General features: G+C 40.9%; 1 protein-coding gene across 15 annotated transcripts in view; it reads right to left on the bottom strand.

The window, feature by feature from the left end:
* FREM1 (FRAS1 related extracellular matrix 1) overlaps nt 1–27,442 on the bottom strand; it is a 271,959-nt gene that overhangs the window by 243,708 nt on the left and 809 nt on the right. For 12 of the 15 annotated variants that reach the window (XM_054519857.2, XM_054519849.2, XM_054519856.2 and 9 more), the window contains exons 2-5: nt 26,979–27,205; nt 24,732–24,850; nt 23,823–23,863; nt 22,415–22,478 (exon numbers count right to left, since the gene is read on the bottom strand). The gene's annotated coding sequence lies outside the window, so the exon portion shown is untranslated. Of the gene's footprint in view, nt 1–22,414; nt 22,479–23,822; nt 23,864–24,731; nt 24,851–26,978; nt 27,440–27,442 lie in introns of those variants that run through there. The other 3 variants (XM_054519850.2, XM_054519851.2, XM_054519852.2) reach the window with 3 other exon arrangements.

Below are 27,442 nucleotides of genomic sequence, written 5' to 3'. Positions count from 1 at the left end.
AATCCCCTCGATATTAGGGGTAATGCCATCCTCTCCCTCCCTGGATATTAAAAACAGTACTATGGGGGCAGGGTGTAAACCTCCTGTGATATTAGGAATAATATCATCCTCTCCCCCCTGGATATTAGGAACTATATCACAGGGGAAGTTTACACCCCATGTGATTTTCGGGGTAATATCAGGCTCTCCTTTTTGAATATTGTGAACAATATCACAAGGGGGTGTACACCCCCTGCAACATTAATAGTAATATTATTCTCTCTCCCCCTGGATATTAGGAACAATATCACAGGTGGGGTGTACACCCCGTGCCATATTGGTAGTAATATCTTCCTCTCCCTTCCTGGATATCAGAAATGAAGTCATAGGAGGGTGTACACCTGCTGCAATATTGGGTATAATAAATTCCTTTCCCCCCCTGTATATTAGAAACGATACCACAGCAGGGGTGTACACCCCATGCGATATGGGGAGTAATAGCATCCTCTCCCCTACTGGATGTTAGAAACAATATCACAGGGGCGGTGTACAGCCCCTGCGATATTTGGATTAATATTATCATTTTCCCTCATGAATATTGGAAACAATATCACAAAAGGGGTGTACATCTTCTGCGATATTTGTAGTAATATCATCCTCTCCCTCCCTGGATAACAGGAACAACATCACAGAAAAGGTGTACACCCCCTGGGACATTGAAAGTAATATCATCCTCTCTGCCCGTGGAAATTAGGAATATTATCACAGCGGGGTGTACATCCTCTGCGATATTGGGAGAAGTGTCATTCTTTCCCAATCGGGATATTACGAACAAAACCATGGGGGGCAGGGTATACACCTTCTGCTATTTGGGGAGTAATATTATCCTTTTCCACCCTGGCTATTTAGAATAATTTCACAGAGAGGGGGTACACCCGCTGTGATATTGGGAGTAATATCATCCTCTCTCTCTCTGAATATTAGGTACAATATCACAGGATTGTTTACCTCTTCTGCAATATTGAAAGTAATATCATCCTCTTCCCCCATGGATATTAGAAACAATATCACTGTGAGGGTGTACACCCCATACAATATTGTAAGGAATATCATCCTCTACCCTCATGGTTATTAGAAACGATATCACATGGGGGGTGTACACATTCTCTAATATGGAGAGTAACTTCATCCTCTACTCTCCTGGATATTACAAACAATATCAGACGAGGTTGTGCACACCCTGTGATATTGAAAGTAATAACCTCTCCCTCTCTTAATATTAGGAAAAATATCACAAGGGGGGTGTACACTTTCTGTGATATTGGAAATAATATCACCCTCTCAGCCCCTGGATATTAGAAACAATATTCCAGTGGGGGTGTACACCCTCTGCGATATTGGGAGTAATATTGTTCTCTGCCCCCACTTGATATTAAAAACAATATCACGAGACGTAGTGGACACCCTCTGCGATATTTGGAGTAGTATCATCCTGTCCCCACCCCCAACTATTGGGAACAATATCACAGGAAGTGTGTATACGCCCTGCGATGTTGGGAGTAATATCCTTTTTGCCCCTGTATATTAGGAACAATATCACAGAAGGATGTAAATCTCCTGAAATATTGGGGGTAATATCATCCTCTCCTCAGAAGGATGTACACCCTCTGAGATTTTGCGAGTAGTATCATCCTCTAACCCCATGGATAGTACAAACAATATCCCAGGGGGGTGTACACACAGGGTGCTTACGATATTGGGATTGATATCATCCTCTGCCCCCCAGATACTGTGAGCAATATCACAAGGGGATGTACACCTTCTGCCATATTCGGAGTAATATCATCCTGTTTCCCCCTGGATATTATGAACAATATCACAGAAGGGTGTACACCCCCTGCAATATTGGGAGAAATATCATCCTCTCCCCTTCTGGATATTACAAACTATAACACAGGGGGTGTACATCCCCTGCAATATTTGCAGTGATATCATCCTCTTCCCCCCCGGATGTTACAAACAATATCACAGGAGGGGGTACACTCCCTGGGATATTGAGAGTAATATTATCCTCTTTCTCCCGGGATGTTATGAACAATATCACAGGGGGTTCTACACCTGCAGCAATATAGGGAATAATATTATCCACTAACCCCCTGGGTATCATATCCCTTCCTGGATATTATGATAATATCACAGAGAAGTGTACACCCCCTCTGATAAGTGGAGCAATAACATCCTCACTCCTCCTGAATATTAAGAACAATATCACAGAGGAGTCTACACCTTCTGTGATAAGGGGAGAAACATCATTTCCCCCTCCTCTGGATAGTACAAACAATATCGCTGGAAAGCGTATACCCCCTGCAATACTGACAGTAATATTATCCACTCCCCCCTTGAATATTAGGAACAATATCACATGGGAGGTGGACACCCCCTGCAATACTGGGAGTAATATCATCCTCTCCTGTTGGGATTCACTCAGGATGGTGGCAGAAATATTAAAGGGAAATATTAGAGAAAGTTACAGGGAAGAGTCACAAACCTTTTGGAAGGTTGAAAGGTTACCTAACTTGTACTAATTGAACAGGCTGAAGGCAGCTGGATCTCATCTTAGAGCATTAGGTCATAGGGTAAATACTAGGGACAACAGAGGCTTCCCCAGGTAAGTCTGTTTACCCTACCTCCATTAACTAACCTTTGAGCCAGATGGCCCTCTGGCGGGGAGGTAGACTAGGGAAACTGCCCCCGACGGTATTTACTTTAGACCTTGGTACCTGAGCTTTAAACATTCGTAAAACTTCTCTCTTAACCATGTTAATTATCCACAAGTGTGTTTACTCAAAGCTTCTGTTGTTAATTCTATACTAAATAAATGCCTGGAGTATGAGCTGCTCAGGGTATCAGTGAATGAAGACCAAATTAATGAAATAAAGTGAGAAGAGAAGTTTAGGGAAAAAAGAGTAAAAAGAAATGAACAAAGCCTCCAAGAAATATGGGACTATATGAAAAGATCAAATCTACACTTGATTGGTGTACTTGAAAGTGACAGGGAGAATGGAACCAAGTTGGAAAACACTCTGCAGGATATTATCCAGAAGAACTTCCCCAACCTATGAAGAAAGGCCAACATTCAAATTCAGGAAACACAGAGAACACCACAAAGATACTCCTCAAGAAATGCAACCACAAGACACAAAACTGTCAGATTCGCCAAAGTTGAAATGAAGGAAAAAATGTTAAGGGCAGCCAGAGAGAAAGGTATGGGTTACCCACAAAGGGAAGCCCATAAGACTAACAGCAGATCTCTCAGCAGAAACTCTACAAGCCAGAACAGAATGGGGGCCAATATTCAACATTCTTAAAGAAAAGAATTTTCAACCCAGAATTTCATATCCAGCCAAACTAAGCTTCATAAGTGAAGGAGAAATAAAATACTTTACAGACAAGCAAATGCTGACAGATTTGGTCACACCAGGCCTGCCTTACAAGAGCTCCTGAAGGAAGCACTAAACATGGAAAAGAACAACAGGTAACAGCCACTGCAAAAACAGGCCAAATTGTAAAGACCATCGAGGCTAGGAAGAAACTGCATGAACCAAGCAAAATAACCAGCTAACATCATAATGACAGGATCAAATTCACACATAACAATATTAACCTTAAATGTAAATGGGCTAAATGCCCCAATTAAAAGACACAAACTGGCAAATTGGATAAAGAGTCAAGACCCATCAGTGTGCTATATTCAGGAGACCCATCTCATGCGCAGGGATGCACATAGGCTCAAAATAAAGGGATGGAGGGAGATCCACCAAGCAAATGGAAAGCAAAAAAAAAAAAAAAGCAGGGGTTGACATCCTAATCCCTGATAAAACAGACTTTAAACCAACAAAGATCAAAAGAGACAAAGAAGGCCATTACATAATGGTAAAGGGATCAATTCAACAAGAAGAGCTAACTATCCTAAATATATATGCACCCAACACAGGAGCACCCAGATTCATAAAGCAAGTCCTTAGAGACCTACAAAGAGACTTAGACTCCCACACAATAATAATGGGAGACTTTAACACCCCACTGTCAATATTAGACAGATCAATGAGACAAAAAGTTAACAAGAATATATAGGACTTGAACTCAGCTCTGCACCAAGCAAACCTAATAGACATCTACAGAACTCTCCACCAAAAATCAACAGAATATACATTCTTCTCAGCACCACATCACACTTATTCTAAAATTGACCACACAGTTGGAAGTAAAGAACTCCTCAGCAAATGTAAAAGAACAGAAATCACAACAAATTGTCTCTCAGACCACAGTGCAATCAAATTAGAACTCAGGATTAAGCAACTCACTCAAAATCGCACAACTACATGGAAACTGAACAACCTGCTCCTGAATGACTACTGGGTACATAACGAAATGAAGGCAGAAATAAAGATGTTCTTTGAAACCAGTGAGAACAAAGACACAACGTACCAGAATCTCTGGGACACGTTTAAAGCAGTGTGTTGACGGAAATTTATAGCACTAAATCCCCACAAGAGAAAGCAGGAAAGATCTAAAATCGACACCCTAACATCACAATTAAAAGAACTAGAGAAGCAAGGGCAAACAAATTCAAAAGCTAGCAGAAGGCAAGAAATAACTAAGATCACAGCAGAACTGAATGAGATAGAGACACAAAAAACCCTTCAAAATATCAATGAATCCAAAATATCAATGAATCAAAATATCAATGATCTTTTTTGAAAAGATCAACAAAATTGATAGACTGCTAGCAAGACTAAAAAAGAAGAAAAGAGAGAAGAATCAAATAGATGCAATAATAAATGATAAAGGGGATATCACCACCAATCCCACAGAAATACAAACTACCATCAGAGAATGCTGTAAACACCTCTATGCAAATGAACTAGAAAATCTAGAAGAAATGGATAAATTCCTGGACACATACACCCTCCCAAGACTAAACCAGGAAGAAGTTGAATCTCTGAATAGACCAATAACAGGCTCTGAAATTGAGGTAATAATTAATAGCCTACCAACCAAAAAAGTCCAGGACTAGACAGATTCACAGCCGAATTCTACCAGAGGTACAAAGAGGAACTGGTATCATTCCTTCTGAAACTATTCCAATCAACAGAAAAAGAGGGAATCCTCCCTAGCTCATTTTTATGAGGCCAGCATCATCCTGATACCAAAGCCTGGCAGAGACACAACAAAAAAAGAGAATTTTAGGCCAATATCCGTGATGAACATTGATGTGAAAATCCTCAATAAAATACTGGCAAACTGAATCCAGCAGCACATCAAAAAGCTTATCCACCACGATCAAGTCGGCTTCATTCCTGGGATGCAAAGCTGGTTCAACATATGCAAATCAATGAACATAATCCATCACATAAACAGAACCAACGACAAAAAACACATGATTATCTCAATAGATGCAGAAAAGGCCTTTGACAAAATTCAACAACCCTTCATGCTAAAAACTCTCAATAAACTAGGTATTGATGGAACGTATCTCATAATAATAAGAGCTGTTTATGAAAAACCCACAGCGAATAACATACTGAATGGGGAAAAACTGGAAGCATTCCCTTTGAAAACTGGCACAAGACAGGGATGCCCTCTCTCACCACTCCTATTCAACATAGTGTTGGAAGTTCTGGCCAGGGCAATCAGGCAAGAGAAAGAAATAAAGGGTATTAAAATAGGAAAAGAGGAAGTTGGATTGTCCCTCTTTGCAGATGACATGATTGTGTATTTAGAAAACCCCATCGTCTCTGCCCAAAATCTCCTTAAGCTGATAAGCAACTTCAGCAAAGTTTCAAGATACAAAATCAATGTGCAAAAAATCAAAAGCATTCATATACACCAATAACAGACAAACAGAGAGCCAAATCATGAGTGAACTCCCATTCACAATTGCTACAAAGAGAATAAAATACCTAGGAATACAACTTACAAGGGATGTGAAAGACCTCTTCAAGGAGAACTACAAACCACTACTCAATGAAACAAACAAATGGAAGAACATTCCATGCTCATGGATAGGAAGAATCAACATCATGAAAATGGCCACACTGCCCAAGATAATTTATAGATTCAATGCCATCCCCATCAAGCTACCACTGACTTTCTTCACAGAATTGGAAAAAACTACTTTAAAGTTCATATGGAAGCAAGAGCCTGAATTGCCAAGACAATCCTAAGCCAAAAGAACGAAGCTGGAGGCACCAAACTACCTGACTTCAAACAGTACTACAAGACTACAGTAACCAAAACAGCATGGTACTGGTACCAAAACAGATATATAAGCCAATGGAACAGAACAGAGGCCTCAGAATAACACCACACATCTACAACCATCCGATCTTTGATAAACCTGACAAAAACAAGAAATGGGGAAACGATTTCCTCTTTAATAAATGGTGCTGGGAAAACTGGCTAGCCATATGTAGAAAGCTGAAAATGAATCCCTTCCTTACACCTTATACAAAAATTAATTCAAGATGGATTAAAGACTTAAATATTAGATGTAAAACCATAAAAACCCTAGAAGAAAACCTAGGCAATACCATTCAGGACATAGGCACGGGCAAGATCTTCAAGTCTAAAATACCAAAAGCAATGGCAACAAAAGCCAAAATTGACAAATGGGATCTAATTAAACCAAAGAGCTTCTGCACAGCAAAAGAAACTACCATCAGAGTGAACAGGCAACCTACAGAATGGGAGAAAATTTTCGCAATCTACCCATCTGACAAAGGTCTAGTATCCAGAATCTACAAATAACTTAAACAAATTTACAAGAAAAAAACAACCCCATCAACAAGCGGGTGAAGGATATGAACAGACATTTCTCAAAAGAAGACATTTATGCAGCCAAAAGACACATGAAAAAATGCTCATCATCACTGGCCATCAGAGAAATGCAAATCAAAACTACAATGAGATACCATCTCACTCCAGTTAGAAAGGCAATCATTAAAAAGTCAGGAAACAACAGGTGCTGGAGAGGATGTGGAGAAATAGGAATGCTTTTACACTGTTGGTGGGACTGTAAACCAGTTCAACCATTGTGGAAGACAGTGTGGTGATTCCTCAAGGATCTAAAACTAGAAATACCATTTGACCCAGCAATCCCATTACTGGGTATATACCCAAAGGATTATAAATCATGCTGCTACAAAGACACATGCACACGTATGTTTATTGTGGCACTATTCACAATAGCAAATACTTGGAACCAACCCAAATGTCCATCAATGATAGACTGGATTAAGAAAATGTGGCACATATACACCATGGAATACTATGCAGCCATAAAAAAGGATGAGTTCATGTCCTCTGCAGGGACATGGATGCAGCTGGAAACCATCATTCTGAGCAAACTATTACAAGGACAGAAAACCAAACATTGCATGTTCTCACTCATAGGTGGGAACTGAACAAAGAGATCACTTGGACACAGGGCAGGGAACATCACACACATGGGGGAATGGGGGAGGGATAGCATTAGGAGAAATACCTAATGTAAATGATGAGTTAATGGGTGCAACAAACCAACATAGCACATGTATACCTATGTAACAAATCTTCATGTTGTGCACATGTACCCTAGAACTTAAAGTATAATAATAATAATAATAAAAGAGGAATATCATCTTCTTCTCCCCTGAATATTAAAAACAATATCACAGAGGAATGGACACCATCTGCAATATTGGGAGTAATATCCTCTTCCCTTCTGGATATTACAAACAATATCACATGGAGTGTACACCCCCTGCAATATTGGGAGTAATATCCATCCTCTTCCCCCTGGATATTAAAAACAATATCACAGGGGAATGTACACCCCCTGCTATATAGGGAATAATATTATCCTCTACCCCCTTGGATATTATGAACAATGTCACAGGGGGTGTACATCCCCTGCGATACTGGGGGTAACACCATTCTCTACTCACCTGGATATTATGAACAATATCACAGAAGGGTGTACATCCCCTGCAATATTGGGAGTAATATCATTCTCTCCCCCCTGAGATATTAGCAACAATATCACAGGTGCGTGTACGCCCCCTGCGATATTGGAAGTAATATCATTGTCCGCCCCCCACCAGATATTTCAAATGATATCACAAGAGGGGTGAACACTCCCTGCGATATTGGGAGTAATATCATACTCTCCACCCCTGGATATTATTAACAATATCACAGGGTGGTTTACACCCCTTGCGATATTGGGAGTAATATCATCCTCTGTCACTCTGGATATCACGAACAATATCACAGAAAATGTACGCAAAGGGTGTTTACAATATTAGGAGTAATATTATCTCCCCCCTTGATATTACAAACAATATCGCAATATTACTCCCCCTTTGATATGGGGAGTAATATCATCCTCTCCCCCTCTGAATATTACAAACAATATTACAGGGGTGTGTACATCCCCTGCGATATGTGGAGTAGTATCATTTTCTCTCCACTTGAATATTACAACAACATTGCAGAGGAGTGTACACACCCAGCGATATGGGGAGTAACATCATCTCCTCCCCTTGTGGATATTACAAACATATCGCAGGGCTGTGTACACCCACAGCGATATGGGGAGTAACATCATCCCCCGGATATTACAAACAATATCACAGAGCTGTGTATATTCCTTGAGATATAAAGAGTAACATCATCCTCTCCCCTCCTGGTTATTACCGACAATATTGCAACACCCCCTGCAATATCGAGAGTCACATCATCCTCTCCCTCCCTTGATATTATGGTCAATATCGCAGGTTATTTACGGGGAGTAACATCATCCTCTTCCCCTGCATATTACAAACAATATCTCAGGGGGGTGTACACCTTTTGCGATATGGGGATTAACATCATCTTCTCTTTCCCTAAATATTACAACCAATATTGCATGGCAGTGTACATTCTCTTACCTAAGGGAGATGTTACTCCTAATATCACAGTAGGTTATTTGTAATAGCTAAAGGAGATATTACTTCTAACATCATAGTAGGTGTCCACCCTGTGATTTCATTTGTATTGTCTAACGGAAATATTACTCCTAGTATCACAGTGAGTTTATACAATGTATGTACACCCTTTGATATTATTTGTAATATCTAAGGAGGATATTATTCCTAATATTACAGTAGTTATACACCCTGTGATAATACACGTAATATTTAAGGGAGATATCACTCCTAATATCACAGTGGGTGTACACCCTGTGATATTATTCATAATATCTAAGGGAGATATTACTTCTAATTTTACAGTGGGGATACGTCCTATGATATTATTTGTAATATCTCAGGGAGCTATTACTCCTAATGTCACAGTGTGTGTACACCCTATAATGTTATTCATAATATCTAAGAGAGATATTACTTCTCGTATCACAGTGGGTGTACAGCCTGTGATATTATTCATAATATCTAAGGATTACATTACAGCCCAGGCTGTAATGCAGTGGCTCCACCTCGGCTCACTGCAACCTCTACCTCCTGTATTCAAGCGATTCTCCTGCCTCAGCCTCCTGAATAGCTGGGACTACAGGCACATGCCACCATCCCCAGCTGATTTTTTAGAATTTTAGTAGAGATGGGGTTTCATTTTGTTGGCAAGGCTGGTCTCGAACTCCTTACCTCAAGTGATTCACCTGCCTCGACCTTCCAGAGTGCAGGGATTACAGGCATGAGCCACCACACCCAGCCTGACACTGAATTTTTTCAAAAGCCACTTTTGCATATATGCCATCTCTGGCTGACCAGCACCCTTTTAAGAACAGAATCTGCCCAGAGACCCAGTCACTGGCCGAGAAGGAGGGGACAGAAGCACTGACATGCTCGCGGGGATGAGGAAGCCAAATAACTCACTTTCCTGTCTGTGTTTCTGCCTTCCAAATCAGACAGAGAAAAATGGTTTGCTTTGCAACCACTTACTGACCACACATTGTCTGCAATCATGACTCTTGGAAATAAATCATTTTCAATGCTCTTTTTAAAATTTTTTTAAATTAAATATTAAAACATTAAAAATTAGCTGGTCATACTAGTGTGCACCTGTAGTCCCAACTACATAGGAGGCTGAGGCGGGAGGGTCACTTAAGCCCAGGAGATCAAGGCTGTAGTGTGTTGTGATCAGGCCACTGTACTGCAGCCTAGGCAACAGAGTGACACCCTGTCTCAAAAGTAAATACAATTTTAAAAATAAAATAACACTTGATTCATTTCTCCTTGTACATTCTTTCAAGGCCTAACCCATGACCTTCTAAGGCATCCTGGGTCAACATCCAGTTCACGATGATCTCTTATGAATTTCAACATTGCTACTGTCCCAACAGCCTTCATAGTTGACTATTCCAACTTAACTCTAAACTCTAGGTTCATGGTGCGTAGCGGCTACGTTTTCTTTCAACTTAGTCTCAACATCTCCTAAAAATTACTCAATAAATACTCACATTAAAAATTAGCCTGAGCAAGGCCAGGCACGGTGGCTCACGCCTGTAATCCCAGCATCTTGGGAGGCCGAGGCGGGCGGATCACGAGGTCAGGAGATCAAGACCATTCTGGCTAACACGGTGAAACTCCGTCTCTACTGAAAATACAAAAAATAGCCCAGCATGGTGGCGGGCGCCTGTAGTCCCAGCTACTCGGGAGGCTGGGGCAGGAGAATGGCGTGAACCCGGGAGGCAGAGCTTGCAGTGAGCCGACATAGGGCCACTGCACTGCAGCTTCGACGACAGAGCAAGACTCCGTCTCAAAAAAAAAAAAAAAAATTAGCCTGAGCACACAATTAGGAGACTAAATTTTTGAAAGAAAATCTCCCAAACATAAGACATCTCAAAGTCCATCCTGTGGATTATCTAAACTTTGTCCCCCAATTAAAGAATCCAACTTCATTTTCTTTTTTTTTCTTTTGTTCTTGGGAGTAGGGGGGTGGGGATGGAGTCTCACTGTGTTGCCCAGGGTGGAATGCTGTTGTGCAGTCTCAGCTCACTGCAATCTCCACCTCAGGTTCAAGCAATTGTCCCACCTCAATTGTCCCACCTCAGCCTCTCTGAGTAGGTGGGACCACAGGCGCACACCACAGGCCCGGCTAATTTTTTTATTTTTAGTAGAGACAGCGTTTCAACATATTGGCCAGGCTGGTCTTGAACTCCTCACCTCATGTGATCTGCATGCCTCAACCTCCCAAAGTGCTGGGATCACAGGTATGAGCCACCGTGCCTGGCCCCAACTTCATTTTCTTTAAATGGCCATACACCTGATAATGGTAGGACAGCAGATTTAAATCAAAATGTTATGAATCATTTAACTTCCATTTCTCTTAACAGGTGACTGACCTGTCCATTGTATCCACTCTTGGAGTTTATGTCTTGGGTAGAAAAATGTGCCTTTCCTAACGATGAAGGAGAGTGTGAGTAGGACAAAAGTCCACTCTTCTCCTTGTACTTGGCTCATGGGACACACTTGGCTGGGTTCATTCATTTATTCATTCACACAACATTTACCTAGCTTCTCCAAATGCCAAGCAAGTTAACAGGTGCTGGTATAACAGATCCTCACAATAGAGCTAAGGCGGCACTGCTGCAGATTTGCTCCACACGACAGGAAACATTAGCTGCATGTTTTACTGACATGGGATAGAGCTTCAGGTTAAAAAAGAAGAAGAAAAAACGTCATGGCCGGGCACAGTGGCTCACACCTGTAATACTAGCATCTCGGGAGGCCAAAGAGAGAGGCTAGCTTGATATCAGGAGTTCAAGACCAGCCTGGTCAACATAGTGAGACACTGTCTCTACAAAAAAATAAAATTAAATTAATTAGCCAGGCGTGGTTGTGTGGGCCTGTAGTCCCAGCTACTTGGGAGGCTGAGGTGAGAGGATCACCTGAGCCCACTCGGTCAAGGCTGCAGTGAGTTATGATCATGCCATTGCACTCCAGCCTGAGCAACAGAGTGAGACCCTGTCTAAAAAAAAAAAAAAGAGAGAGAGAGAGAGAAAGAAAGGGAAGGAAGAAAGGGAGGGAGGGAGGGAGGGAAGGAAGAAAGGGAGGGAGGGAGGGAAGGAAAGAAGGAAGGAAGGAAGGAAGGAAGGAAGGAAGGAAGGAAGGAAGGAAGGAAGGAAGGAAGGAAAAAAGTCACTAGTCTTCCACCAGAACGCTCCTAAGTGTAAGGCTAATCTTGTCTATCTGATCTGAGAGCACGGTTGGAAGGACAAGTAAGCTCTAAATTTTGTCTAAGCCACAAAGATCAGCCGGCTAGGTCAGTTCCTCCCCCTTGCTCTTCCGAGGTCCCTGCCCTGGGGACAGACAAATGGACTCTGGGGACCACTCCATGGGCTGGATCCAATCTCCGATGCCGCTGCAGCGCCAAGATCTCAAAGCATTCACAATACGATGCAAGAGACGGGCAGTCACTTCAGGAAAAGGGAGAGAGGAGAAGGTAGGTACAAGGGCAATGGCAGGCGGAGCTTTCCCAAGAAAGGTTCCCAACCGAAGACAAGGCATTAGAAGCTGCGTTATTTCTCCAGGAGGGGATGGGTGAAAGCAAAGACCCCTGATTGTGACCGCAGAAACGCAGCCAGGCCCTTAGAAACCCGCGGCTTGGCCCCTCCGCTGGAACCTGGACATGGATCCCCCGCAAGCTGGGCCCTGCCGCCAACCTCGTTTCCAACAGCTACAGCGCGGAGGCGCCCAGCTCGCCCACCCACCCTAGGGGGTGCGTGGCAACCGCGGGGTTCGCTGCGCGCACTTCGGAGTCCCTTCTGGGCAGCTCGGAGGCCTCATCTCGATCGCGGGCCCTCCAGGAGCTGCCCCGGTCCAGAGCAGGATAGGACGGGGGCTCCCCAAGGGAGGACTGCAGGAAGACAGAACGGGATTTCTTCACCTGCCCTTCATTGCCTAAGTGGGCCTAGACTCTAACTGGCTGTCTCTTCCATGCCGTCGCCACAGTCCCCATGTGCACCCGGTTTGCCCTCCCCTCTTCCTGCCCTGTGTCGCCTGCCCGCACTCCACCTCCCTTCGTGACCGCTGGCCGGGTTGACCCTGCGAGGCCGGCGCCCTTAACTCTCAGGCCAGCCTGTCCTCCTCTCCCTGTGTGCACCCCAATGCCTCCCAGCTCGGCCTGGAGCATATATTAGGTTGGTACAAAAGTAATTGCGGTTGTGCAATTTTTTTTTAATGGCAAAAACCGCAATAACTTTTATAAACCCATAAATACGCAGGGGGAACATGCAAGAAAAGCCTTAGAGAAGGGGCCAAGATCCAATCGCGTAGCCCGCCAGGAGTATGGGTTGACCAGAGGCATATGACATATTGAAGCAGGAAAGGAAGAAAAAAGATTAAGGAGACAAATTGTTCGTGATAAGGGATTTCCTGATAAACTCAGAAACAACAACTACCAGTTATGGAGCACTTAAACTGACACTATCTCATTAATCCTCACAACGGTCCTGTACAGGTAGTGGTTTTATTTGTTTTTTACCATCTTACATGCCAGAGCTGCAGCTGGTATGCAACAAAGGCAGCATTTGAACCCTGGCCTGCTCATACCAGAGCGGAGACATCCAACTACGCCCACAAAGGACAATGGAGGAAGACTGTGTCATTTGTAATATAAGCAAATGGGGAAAAGACAAAACAAATATTTGTATTATGCCCAAGTTGTAAATTTATAAACATGAATGAAATACACATACAAGAGGCTAACCGTTTTCTTTTCTTTTTTTTTTTTTTTTTTGAGAGAGTCTCTCTTTGTCGCCCAGGCTGGGGTACAGTGGTGCAATCTCAGCTCACTACAACCTCCGCCTCCTGGGTTCTAGGCAATTCTCCTGCCTCAGCCTCTGGAGTAGCTGGGATTACAGGCGCGCACCACCACACCCAGCTAATGTTGTATTTTTAGTAGAGATGGGGTTTCACTACGTTGGCCAGGCTGGTCTTGAACTCCTGACCTCAGGTGATCCACCTGCCTCGGTCCCCCAAAGTGCTGGGATTACAGATGTGAGCCACCACGCCCAGCCGTGGCTAACCATTTTCTGAAAACAAAGAGAGTAAATGGGAAGTGTCCAAAAAATAAATTTTTAAATTTATGTAGTTTCTTGTTGATTTGTAAAGGGTGCCATTTGTTTGAAATCATTCTTACATTCTTGGATTAAAACACCGGTTCCTTCACACACTTGTATTTTGAAGGGAGTATAAAATGTGATTCCCTCACACCCGTAATCCCAGCACTTTGGGAGGCCAAGGCGGATGGATCACCTGATGTCAGGAGTTTGAGACCAGCCTGGCAAACATAGCGAAACTCCATCTCTACAAAAAATACAAAAATTAGCTGGGTGTGATGGCGGGTGCCTGTAGTCCCAGCTACTCAGGAGGCTGAGGCAGGAGAATCACTCAAACCTGGCAGGCAGAGGTTGCACTGAGCCAAGATCGCATCACTGCACTCCACCCTGGGTGACAGAGCAAGACTCTGTCTCAAAAAAAAAAAAAAAAAAAAAAAAAGATGTCATTCCATATGATACGAGTGTTAGAAAACAGACAAATGACAGTTTGCTAACTCCAGCAGGGAGTTACCTGTCGGGAGGTAGTTCCCACCACAGCCCAGGATGCCAATGTTTTATCTAGTTACATGTTATGATCTCCATATCCAGGGCATCCCTCCTCAAACAATACTAGTCCTACACTGCTAAATGTTTACTGTGTGAATGGATGAATGAAGTCAACATTCTTAGATGTGGGAATCCCATAGTGCTTGGTTCTCTAGATGAATCTCTGGGGGCCTCTTTTGAACTTGGTTCTTAAACTTCCTCAGTTGCCCACATACTATGTCCTAGGGTGAGGCACTTCTCCAGAGCTCACTTATTACCTTGAAAGTGCCATACTCCCACATGTAGGCCTTGACATGCTAGCTCTTTTGCCTAAAATGCTCCCTCCTCCTCTCCCCGCGTTCCCCACCTTTCATCTACCTCTATCCACCCTTTTGCTCAAGCCAAAAACCTAGGAATTTTCCCATTACCACTTTGCTCCACTGCTGCAACCAGAGGTGATAGTGACTTGTACCAAGGATACATACCCACCAGCAAGTTCTGGTTATCAGAAAAAAATTAAGAGTAAATTTGGTCACCGTGTAATGGAAATGCAAATCTAGTGATGGCAGCAGGGTTATCTTGACAGGATATAGGAAGTTGGGAGTTTTGACCTGTGGTCTGCCATTGTCAAAACTGTCCAACCCTGTTTCAGAGCAGGGTTTTGACTAGCTCCCTAAAGAAAACAATCTCAGGATATTCTCTCCTAGTATCCCAGAGAGTTCTGGGAGCATTTGAGATCAGTTGCAAACTAATGACAGAGTCATCAGTGATGTACTAGGGAATGAAAAGCTATCAAACTTCACTGGGTTTTGAGATCTGTGTAATACCGGCATCAATTTGGGGTATGTTTTTGCTTTCTTTCTTTCTTTTTTTTTTTTTTTTTTTTTGTGTGTGTGTGTATGTGTGTGTGTGTTTTTTAAACAGGGTCTCACTCTGTCACCCAGGCTGGAGTGCAGTGGCACAATCTCGGCTCACTGCAACCTCTGCCTCCTGGGCGCAAGTGATTCTTGTGCCTCAGCCTCCTAGGTAGCTGGAATTATAGATGCACACCACCACGCCCAGCTAATTTTTGTATTTTTAGTAGAGACAGGGTTTCGCCATGTTGGCCAGGCTGCTCTCAAACTCCTGACTTCAAGCGATCTGCCTGCCTCAGCCTCCCAAAGTGTTGGGATTACAGGCATGAGCCAGTGCACTCGGCCTGGGGTATGTTTATTAAAATATTCCTCTGTAAAATGGAGCTAGCTGCTTTGCAGAACTGTGAGAATAACGTTTAGATATGTAAAAACATACGTGTGTGTAACCTCAATTTATGTTCATGACAGTGGGGATTTTTTTTTAATGTCTACATTCTTTCTAATAAACTGTTGGAAGACTTCTTGGCTGTCCTTTTAAGTCTCTGGCTTACTGTAATTTTTATGTATTTACCATTTACTGGAATGGAGTTTTTCGTTTTATTTGAGGAAGAATTTGGGATTATCCCTCTGTTTGAAAAAACAGACTTGCTGTAATGTCACAGGAAACCTTTTTAAAGTGGATCTGTAATAGAATATTGTAGATGTACTTTGTAGCAGTTGGAAAAGAAAGTGTGATTTGATTGAAATAAAACTAAATGTGTTGTCCTCCTCTAAAAAAAAGAAAAAACAAAAAAGAAGCAGCTGTACTGCAGCTGTAGCCATGACAATGTGCTTTCCTTCTAAGAGCCCAGGGAATAAGCAGCCCTATGACAAACATATACTTCCTCCGAAAGAAAATAATGCCTAAAGATGGAAGGAACAGAGTTTACCTCTTTATTTTGCAGACAGCATCTGAAGCTATTGATAAAGCCATTTTCATCAATTTCATGGTGTAATTTACTAAAGAAAAAGATCTGAAATTTAGAAGCTATGTCAGCAGTGGGAAAATAGATGTACCTAAAAAAAGCAAAACCACCTATTTCCATGACTCTAATTTCCCAAATGTAAAATAAGAAGAGTCTGTCATTTATCCAGCTCAAAACCAGAAAGAACAGAAAAAAATACTGTTCTAAACTTGCCTTATTTAACTGATGATTGCTCCTTGTTAAAAACCAGATTTCTTCTATCTTGTCTGTTAAGGAGCTATTTTGGTCTGTTTGTGTTTGTATAACAGAATACCTGAGACTGGGTAATTTATAAAGAAAAGAAATTAATGTAGTTCATGGTTCTGCAGGCTGGGAAGTTCAAGCACAGAGCCCTGGCATCTGGTGCTGCATCATAACATGGTGAAGAAGGTCAAAGGAAGAGCAAAAATGTGTGAAGAGGCCAAACCCAAAGGCTACCTCTTGACTTATAACAACCCACTTTGTTGGGAAAATTCCCATGAGAACTGATCTCGTCTTTAGAGAGTGAGAGCTCACTCACTACTGCAAGAATAGCACCAAGCCATTCATGAAGGATCTGCCCCCATAACCCAAACCACCCCAAGGCTGCACCTCCCAACACTATCACACTAGGGTTCAAATTTCAACATGAGTTTTGGGGAAGACAAATTCAAACTATAGCAGAAGCATTCAAGGATCTGCTCATACATTTCCCATACACTGTCTTTAAGTGTAATTGCTACCCTCTCTCTTACCCTCAAGTAACAGGTAGAAAACTGCATGAACCGAATAATTTTGAAATCTTACCTCCTTCCCAGAAAAAGAGCTCCTGATAAATCTGTTTGGAGCAGACTACCATCGATTCTAGGTAGGGTGGGAAATAAAGTCCCTGGCTAGACAATGGCCTCCTACCTACCACAAATTCATGCTAAGGAAGGCTGAGCACAAAACAGCCATCTCACTGTTCAACCTCAAAAGAAATACTAAACAAAACAATTAGCAAAGACTGTGTTTCATGACAATGCTATTTTGAAAAGAGCACTCTCAAGTACTGCTTCTAACTGATAAAAAACATTTTCATTCTAATTTCTTTTCTAACATCTTTATTTTACAGTTTGAGAAACTATGTTTCAGAACAATTGAGTGACTTCTCAAGATTTCTAAGCAGACAAATGGCAAAGATGGGACTAGAACCTGGGTTTGCCAATCCTTCATCCAATCCATTTTTTAAAACCTGATCTTTAAGTTATAACTCTGAAGGGGCTGAAGACAAGTAGAATGGAGATAAATCAGACAAGCCTCTATTTTTTTATCCTAGCATGTGTGGGTTATTCCCAAGTAACAGTGCCCTTAACTCCTGCCAATGGGAAAATAACATATGCTCTTTTTGTTTCTATTTATTTATTTATTTTAAAACATTTTTATTTTACTCTCCTTTTCCCCCAGCCTTACTGTGATATAATTGACCAATAAAAATTGTATACATTTAAGATGTACAACTTGATGTTTTAATATACATGTATTTTTGTGAAATAATCACCATAATCAAGCTAATTAACATAGCATCATCTCACACAGTACCTTTGTGTGTGCATGTGGTTAGAACACGTCGGATCTGCCCTCCTAGCAAATTTTAAGTATGCAATACAGTATTCTTAACTGTAGTCACAATGTGATACGTTATTTTGTTTCAATTTCAAACTGCCTTGTTTACAAAGCAATCTGGGAATATGGATTATGACACTAAGTTTATTCCTATCTGTGGAGCCAGCAGTTCCTCTAAGAATTTGAACTAAGGTAATATTCCAAAATATTTTTTAAAACTTTATGTACAAAGATGTTGATCATAGAGTTATTCACAGCAATAAAAAATTATGACACATAGTAAAAACTTATGACTAAGAGAATAGTTAATTGCTTTATCAAACATTTGTCCAATGGCATATTTATGTAGCCATTAAAATATTGATGAAACATTTTGACAATGTTTATTTGTTATAAAGCTTACTTATTAAGGCCAGTTACAAAATTTTATGTGTAGTACTATTTCATTTAACAAACTATAATATGATACATGTAGAAAAATACTGAATATACCAAATATTGTCTGAGGTTGCATCTAGATGGCATAATATGATAATTAATTTTCTTTTTATTTTTAGATATTATTCAAATTTTCTAAAATTATTACTATTTTTTATAGAGACAGGGTCTTGCTATGTTGCTCAGGCTGGTCTCGGCTTAAGTGATCCTCCCACCTCAGCCTCCCAAAGTGCTGGGATTACAGGAATGAGCCACCGCACTCAGCCCTAAAAGTAATATATAACTTTATATTCAGAAATTAAACACATAACTTGGAGGGTGAGGAGCATGACCTTGTATAAGACAATAACTCCATAGTAATATCCTGTTGGATCCTTCTAGTAACTGACCCCTACATTCCCAGCTCTTGTTTCCTTGGCTGTTTTCCATGATCTTGATCTCAGTTGCTGCTTTTGACGTTCCCTTGTAACATCACCTAGCAAACTCCTCATATTAACTGAGCTTGCTCTCTACCATATCACCCTTTGTTGTGTCATTTCTTATTTCCTGGTAGTAACACCACTAGTTCAGAATTTTTGTCTGATCAATTCTGTGATAGTCACAGAGTAAAATGATTAGATCAGTTCTTTTAAAGAGACTACCCTGGAGCAATGTGTCTGGAAGACTGGAGTGTGATAAAGACTTACATAATTCTTACACCTCTTCTATATGACTAGCAGGAATACTGACTGTACTTTTATAGGACTCCTCAGTACACTATAAGTTCCTAGAACATAGCAACTGTGTCATCTTGGTCTTTCCAGTGCCTAACATAGTTCTGACACATAATTGGGGCTTAATAAATGTTTTGAACGAACAAATGACTGAATAGATGAAAGGATGGGTGAGTAACTATTTAATGATGGTGACTGCTATTCATTAAAGAGGCTGGTAAGTCAATTAATATTTATTGAGCACCCATTATGTGCCAGTTTGTGCTCAGAGCTAGATTCTAAGAAATTGTGGTAGGAAAAGAAATGAACTGGTGAATCAGCTGGACTTTTCATCCACTGTAAATATGAACACTGGGGAACCTCTGGGGCCTTTCAAAGACATGTTTGGATCATCTAGCTAGTGCTAACTAAAAGTTACATGGTCCCAGGGTAACTGATCTGGATTAAGCATAATTGGGCAGACCAGTTTCATCACCATTTAGCTGTATAATTTGCCAGAGTCAAAGTGGTCAAAGGTAAGGACAAGAGTGTGGTGTCAAAGATTAATGCTACAGCTCATTTGCAGCCCATCAGTAACAATGATCTGGGATCAGCTCTGCCTGAAGCTTCTGCTGACTTTTGGTACAGCAATTTAGACAAAAAATTTATTCTTCCCAAATCTGTTTCTTGTGTAATACCATCACCCATATGTCCCCAATTAGGTGGCCCACTATCAATAGCCCCTAAATGAAGTCCTAATTTATAGCATATTTGGGAATCAGAATTATAATGCTGTGGGGGCTCTGGGCCTTCTCAAAGCTGATTTATCCTACGGGGTGGCCAACACCCTGAGTTACAGGGACTCATCTCATTCCTGACTGCCAGAGTGAATGACTTTCATCATTTAGAACCTTAGAAATTCAACTGGCTAAGCCTATGATTCCTTACACATGTGCCACTCTGTGTGGTTATCCTGCCCTGAATACATTTTAATGCTGAGTGTCTGGCTACATACACTCCAAGTCCTGGGATCCTAAGTGGCATCCTGTCTTGTCTTTAATTTTCAGCAGCTCTCATAACAAACGCAGAAAGAAATGCTTAAGAAGCTAGCTATGACATCTATGGCCTTGAAAGTACACAAAGACTGAAAAAAAAAAAAACTTTTAAAAATATATATATATTTTTTTGAGACAGAGTCTTGCTCTGTTGCCCAGGCTAGAGTGCAGTGGCGCAACCTCACTGCAGCCTCTGCTTCTCAGGTTCAAGTGATTCTCCTGCCTCAGCCACCCAAGTAACTGGGATTATAGGTGTAAGCCACCATACCCGGCTTGGTGTATTGTTGTATTTTTTAGAGATGGGTTTTCACCATGTTGGCCAGACTGGTCTTGAACTACTGACCTCAGTTGATCTGCTCGCCTTGGCCTCCCAAAGTGCTGAAATTACAGGCATGAGCCACTGCACCCAGTCTAAAAACATTCTCTTTGATCCAGAGCTTAAATTTAGATAAATGCTAGAATCAGACGCTCTTAAAGAATATATAGGAATTCTTGCTTCCATTTTCTGTCTTTTATTAATCCATGTTTCACCAAAGACTACTGCCTGCATAGCAAACCCAGTAACTTTTAGATCTAAAACATATGTATTTCATAGCTACTATCGTTGTGTGTTTTCTAAACCTGTATTGTGATTAGGATCCTTTTCTTCTGTAGCATTTTATTTACAGAACCTCAAACCATGCCATCCTTACATTTCACTTATTTTACTTGTCACTCTAAAGTTCTGGTAGCCCACATCTGAATTCCCATTTATTAATATTCTACAGAATCACATTCTGTGTATCTTGTTTGATATGGATTTCTATAAAAACACATATTTTAAAGTATCATATTATAATTATTAAGAGAAAATCAAAGGTGCTGGCAATCACCAATCAATTCTGCTTCCATACAGATCATTTTTCCACATAAGCTCACTAGCATCATCCCCAATGAAGACATAGATTTAAAAGTATATTGATGACAATTGTGTCCCCACAGATTTGACAAAAAAGGAAAAAAAACACAAACAAATATAATTTTCTCCCCCAAGCAAAGCCAGCAATCTGATACAAAGCTATGGACATATTATGGCTTAATTCCAGGGAGACTGGCAATTTTTAAAATTATTTTATTTTATTTTATTTTTTCTAATAAAACTGATATCCCTCTAGTTTTTTCTTTCTTTCTTTTGAGACAGGGTCTCACTCTGTCACCCAGGCTGGAGTGCAGTGGCACAATCTTGGCTCACTGCAACCTTTGCCTCCTGGGCTCAAGCAATCCTCCCACCTAGGCCTCCTGAGTAGCTGGGACCACAGGCATGTGCTACGATGCCCAGATAATTTTTGTATTTTTAGTAGAGACAGGGTGTTGCCATGTTGCCCAAGCTGGTCTCGAACTCCTAAGCTCAGGCAATCCACCTGCCTCGGCCTCCCAAAGTGCTGGGACTACAGGCGTGAACCACCGCACCCAACCACCTTCTAATTTTTTCTTTATTTCACTGAGAAACTTAAAAAAAAAATGTCTTTCAAAGATACAAATCTCAAAAGAGGATATTATATATGTCCAACTCGCTAGAGGAAAATAAAACATTGGGAGGCTAAAAATTCTGCAATTTCAAACCACTCCCAGTGAATTTTATTTGAAAATTTCCCAGCAACCATAAAGACATGAGAAAAGCTCCAATTAGCCCTAGTGGATAAGAAGGTAAGTTATCTTCCCAAAGTAGTAACAAAGAGATCTCCAATCAACTTAAAGAGGGCAGCAGAAAATAACTAAACATTGCATATCCTTATTTCCTCTTTTACTGGCCATTTTGAAAATGAGGGACCCACAGTTTTGTCCACTCTCTTGATTAAAGGGAGGTTCAGAGGATACAGTAAAACCTATGTATCCTGGTGGGACATGGTGGCTCACGCCTGTAATCTCAGCACTTTGGAAGGCTGAGATGGGAGGATGGTTTGAGCCCAGGAGTTTGAGGCCAGCCTGGGCAACATGGTGAGACCCTGTCTCTATTGAAAAAAAAAAAAAAAAAGATGCATCCTTTAGATACAAATTTCCTAAATTAATTAAACTAGGATTAAAAATGCAAGTGGCTCTGTGAACTACAGATCTTATTCAATCTGGCTGATTGCTAGAGAGATAGTATTGCATAGTGTTGAAAGTACTCTGAAATGATAGACTATTCAGGTTTGAATCTTACCTCCAGTGCTTGCTGTGTGACTTTGGACAATTCACTTAAGCTCTTTGAATGTTAGCTGCCTTATCTGTAAAATGGAGTAGAAATAGAAATTACCTCACAGGACTGTTATGATGCTTAAATGAGTCAGTCTTAAGCAAAGCACTTAGTACTATTGTGGTTTATTCAAAAATGCTCAACATCCTTAGGTATCAGAGAAACGCAAATTAAAACCACAATGAGACAGTACCTGACACCCGTTACAAAAGCAATAGACATTATCAAAGATAACAAGGGTTGGTGAGAATGTAAGAAAAAGGGAACCCTTGTACACTGTTGGTGGGAGTGTAAATTAACACAGCCATTATGAAAAACAGTATGGAGGTTCCTCAAAAAACTAAAAATAGAATTACTATATGATCCAGCAATTGCACTCCTGAGTATGTATACAAAGGAATTGCAATCAACATGTTAAAGAGATATCTGGGCATCTATGTTCATTGCAGCATTATTCATAATAGCCAACCTAAGTGTCCATCAACAGATGAATGGATAATGTGGTACACATACAATGGAATACTATTCCGTCTTAAAAAAGGAAATTCTGTCATTATTGACAGTGTAGATGAAACTAGAGAACATTATGCTAAGTGAAATAAGCCAGTCACAGACAGACAAATACTGCATAATCTCACTTATATGTGGAATCTAAAAAAGTTGAACTTATAGAAGTAGAGAGTAGAATGGTGGTTACCAGAGGCTGGGGGTTGGAAGTGGGTACTGCAGAGGTATTGATCAAAGGGTACAAAGTTTTAATTAGACAGAAGGAACAAGTTTTTCAGATCTATTGCACCACACAGTGTCCATAGTTAATAATAATGTATTACGTATTTCAACATTGTTAGAAGAGATTTGAAATGTTCTCACTCCAAAAAATAATAGGTATTTGATGTAATTAATATGTAAGTTAGTTTGATATAATCATTCCACAGTGTATACATATATCAAAACATCACATTGTATTCTATAAGTATACACAATTATCTGCAAATTAAAAATAAATATTAAAAAAGAATAGTACTATTGCATAGTAAGTACTAGATATAAAACATTTATTAATAATAACTTTGTTTCAAAATGACAGACACTGATAACCTGAAGAAGTATATCAAATTTGGTCAACTCTACCCATTCCTTCAAAATCACTGTGGAGCAAACATACGAACAGGATAAAAGACATTAAATGTCAAATGTTTGAATTAAAAATTTCATTCACATTCTACAAAAGATGGTTACAAAATTATTATTCAGAGCAAGGTTTTAGTTCTGAACTTGAAATTGTGTATAATAAATGCAGTTTTACAGGTTACAACTGCAAACCTAGTGCTATTCAACTGAAAAATAGCAATAATAAATACTCCAGTTAACATACCTTGAAAACATCCACTTTCCTCCACTCCTTAAAAAGCCTCACTAAAACAAAGATAAAGAATGTTAAAAAGGGGGACAGAGGGACCATATACTCATAAGAACAAAGAAAACAGGAGAAGAGACAACAGAAAAATGCCACAAAAGTTTAGAAATCAGTTGACGAGGGTTGAGTTGCATCCCCCCAAAGGATACATTGACTGTGACCTTATTTGGAAATAGGGTCTGTGTGGATGTGATCAAAATAAGATAAAGTGACGGCTCAGTGTGGTGGCTCACGCCTGTAATCCCAGCACTATGGGAGGCCAAAGTGGGTGGATCGCTTGAGGTCAGGAGTTCAAGACCAGACTGATCAACATGGTGAAACCCTGTCTCTACTAAAAACACAAAAATTAGCTGAGCGTGGTGGTGTGCACCTGCAGTCCCAGCTACTCGGGAGGCTGAGGCAGGAGAATTGCTTGAACCTGGGAGGCAGAGGTTGCAGTGAGCTGAGATGGCACCACTGCACTCCAGCCTGGGTGACAGAGCGAGACTCCGTCTCAAAAAAAAAAAAAACATAAAAGTGATACTTGATTAGTGTGGGCCCTAATCTAATGACTGCCGTCCTTACAAAAAGAGAGAAAGTTAGACACAGGCAGATGCACAGGGAGAACACGTAATGACAGAGGCAGAGATTGGAGTGATTCATCTGCAAGCGAAGGAATACCAAGAATTGCCAGCAGTCACCAGAAGCTAAGGCAAAGGCATGGCAGAGATTGTCCCTCAGAGACCCCAGAAAGAACCAACCTCCTGATTTCTGATTTCTAGCCTCCATAACTGTAAGGGAATAAATTTCCATAGTTTTAAGCCACCCAGTTTGTGGTAATTGTATGTACAATTGTGGTAATTGTATGGTAAAAACATACGGACTTACCAGAGAAAACTGAAACCCAAGTGTTTTCAGAGGTGATGCCTGGAAGCAAGCTTACTGACACTGCAGAACCTCACAAAGGCTCAGGAATTGGAAGTGCCATACCTCTTCAGTGGGATGAGCTGAAAGGAGACCATTAAAAGTCCCAGAAGCAGTTAAGACTCCTAGATTTCCTCCCCTGGCAAAGTCAGGGAAACGCTCTCTATCCCTCATTCCCAACCTGAAACCTGCAACATTATTTCTTTTGGGAGATATGGAACCAGCATATGGATTCAGGGACACCAGACACAGCTGAAGGTAAAAATGCCATTATGAAACGGTGGTGTAAGTGAAGGTATGCATGAGAATTAAGTCTTTTTTTTTTTTTTTTTTAAGAGTCTCACTCTGTCACCCAGGCTGGAGTGCAGTGGTGCAATCTCAGCTCACTGCAACCTCCGCCTCCCAGGTTCAAGTGATTCTTGTACCTCAGCCTCCCGAGTAGTTGGGACTACAGGCACGTGCCACCAAGCCTGGCTAATTTTTGTGTTTTAAGTAGAGACTGGGTTTCACCATGTTGGTCAGGCTGGTCTCAAACTCCTGACCTCAAGTGATCTACCCTCCTTGGCCTCCCAAAGTGCCGAGATTACAGGCATGAGTCACCACGCTCGGTGGAGAGTTAATTCTATGTGTCAACTTGACTGGACCACAGGATGCCCAGATATCTGGTTAAACAATATTTCTGAGTGTCTGTGAGGGCACTAAGTAAAAGAGATTACCCTCACCAATGTGGGTGGGCATCATTCATTTGGGGTCTGAATAAAACAAAAAGGTAGAGGAAGGGAGGATTCACTTTCTCTCTGCTAGACTTCTTGAACCGAATTTTTCATCTTTTCCTGCCCTCGGTGATCCTGGTTTGCAGGACTCCAAACTTGGACTGGAATCTACACATCTCCAGTTATCAGGGCTTTAAACTACAACATGGGCTTTCTGGGTCTTCAGCTTACAGACAGCAGATTGTGGGGCTTCTCAACCCCCATAATCACATGAGCTAATAGATAGATAGAGATATAGGTATAGATATAGATATCTATTCATTCTCTGTTTCTCTGGAGAACCCCAACTAACACAGGGCATCAGTGCATATAATGAAATTACTAAGTCTCCCAGCCTCTTTCCCGCATTGGGCTCCAAGAAGGCTGTATATTCTCAAAGCAAGTAATTAGAAGATTACTCTCTAGAAGAAAATAAACAGCTGGTCCTTGTCCCACCATCTTACACCTTGTCCAGCAGTGAATAAGCCTTGCCTATGTCCCCAAAGCACCTTTTTGGAGCATCACTTTTACATATAAATCGACAGCAAGGATCACTACACAAGATGAAGCACACCTCTAGCAGAAACGACAGGGACCAAATATAAACAAACAAACAACCAAAAAAACTCAAAAGAATCAAAGTCAATGCAGAGTTATGCAGAAAGCATTTTAAAACTCCTATAATTTACATCTTCAGAGATTAAAGGAGCTATATTCATGAAACAATAATGTAATGCTATAAAAGAACAGAGAATAAAAAGGGCACTTAGAAATGAAGGTATAATAAAAGAAATAAAGTAATCTGATAGTCATTTGTCCAATTAAGTTGAAAAAGTCACAGAGAAAGTAGAATAAAAAGACGAAGAGATAGAAAATAGGACAGACAGGTAAGAAAAAACATCAGCCAAGAAGGTCCACGATCTAAATAACAAATTTCAAAAAATAAGAGATACAATAAGAGAGGGCAGGAAGAAATGATCAAATAAATAATACCAGGAGAATCCCCATAACGGAAGAACATGTATTTCAGGATTGAAAAACTGATCAGTAGGAATGAGAAAAGATCCATAAGCAACACACTCGATTGTGTCTTAGAACACTGGGAATAAAGAGAAGATCCTAAAGCTTCTTGAGACAAAACAAAACAGAAACCAAACCGGGTTACATATCAAGAAATTTAGTGACCCGAGAAGGAGAAGGAAATGCAATGACGTAGAGTTTCTCAACAATTTTGGAAGCTAAAATATTGTGGATCAAGCCCTCCAATATTCCGAGTGAAAGTTATTTTCAACCTAGAACTCTGTGCTCAGCCAGAATAAAAACAGTTCCAGACCTGCACCCTCTGTGGGAAAAAAGACCTGGAAGCAACCTCCCTCAAGGAACTATTGGCGGATATGTTCCACAACATGAGGGTATATAATCAAGAAAAAGACACAGATTCAGGAAATAGGGAACTCACCTCAGGAATGAGGAATAAGACCTTCCCAGGATGGATGTGAAGGAGACCCAAGGACATCAGTTGAGAGCTGTGCCTTCCAAATTTTGATGTGCATAGGAATTACCAGGGGATCTTGTTACAATGCAGATACTGATTCAGTAAGTCTGGGTAGGGCTTGAGATTTGGCGTTTTTAACAAATTTCCTCAGGATGCTGAGGCTGCTGGTTCAGGGACTACACTTTGCATAACTGCGGTGTAGAGAAAAAACAGTCTGAATTGTACCAAGAAGACGATGGCACAGAGACAGAGACAGACAGACATTTATTTCCTTCTCAGAGATCATCGGGAATGAATTAGTGTAAGTCAATAACCGTATAGTAGGGGAGGGAGAGGGATGGAGGAGAAGGAGAAAAGGATTAATATTTTAAGTAAACATAAATGAAGAAAAAACAAGGAAGGGGCTGTATTGAGGGCAGACGCATATA

This window comes from Pongo abelii, chromosome 13 (genome assembly GCF_028885655.2).
Source record: "Pongo abelii isolate AG06213 chromosome 13, NHGRI_mPonAbe1-v2.0_pri, whole genome shotgun sequence".
In the NCBI taxonomy this organism is placed as follows: Eukaryota; Metazoa; Chordata; class Mammalia; order Primates; family Hominidae; genus Pongo; species Pongo abelii.
The sequence above is the reverse complement of the archived record's forward strand: the minus strand, read 5'-3'. Positions and strand labels throughout refer to the sequence as shown.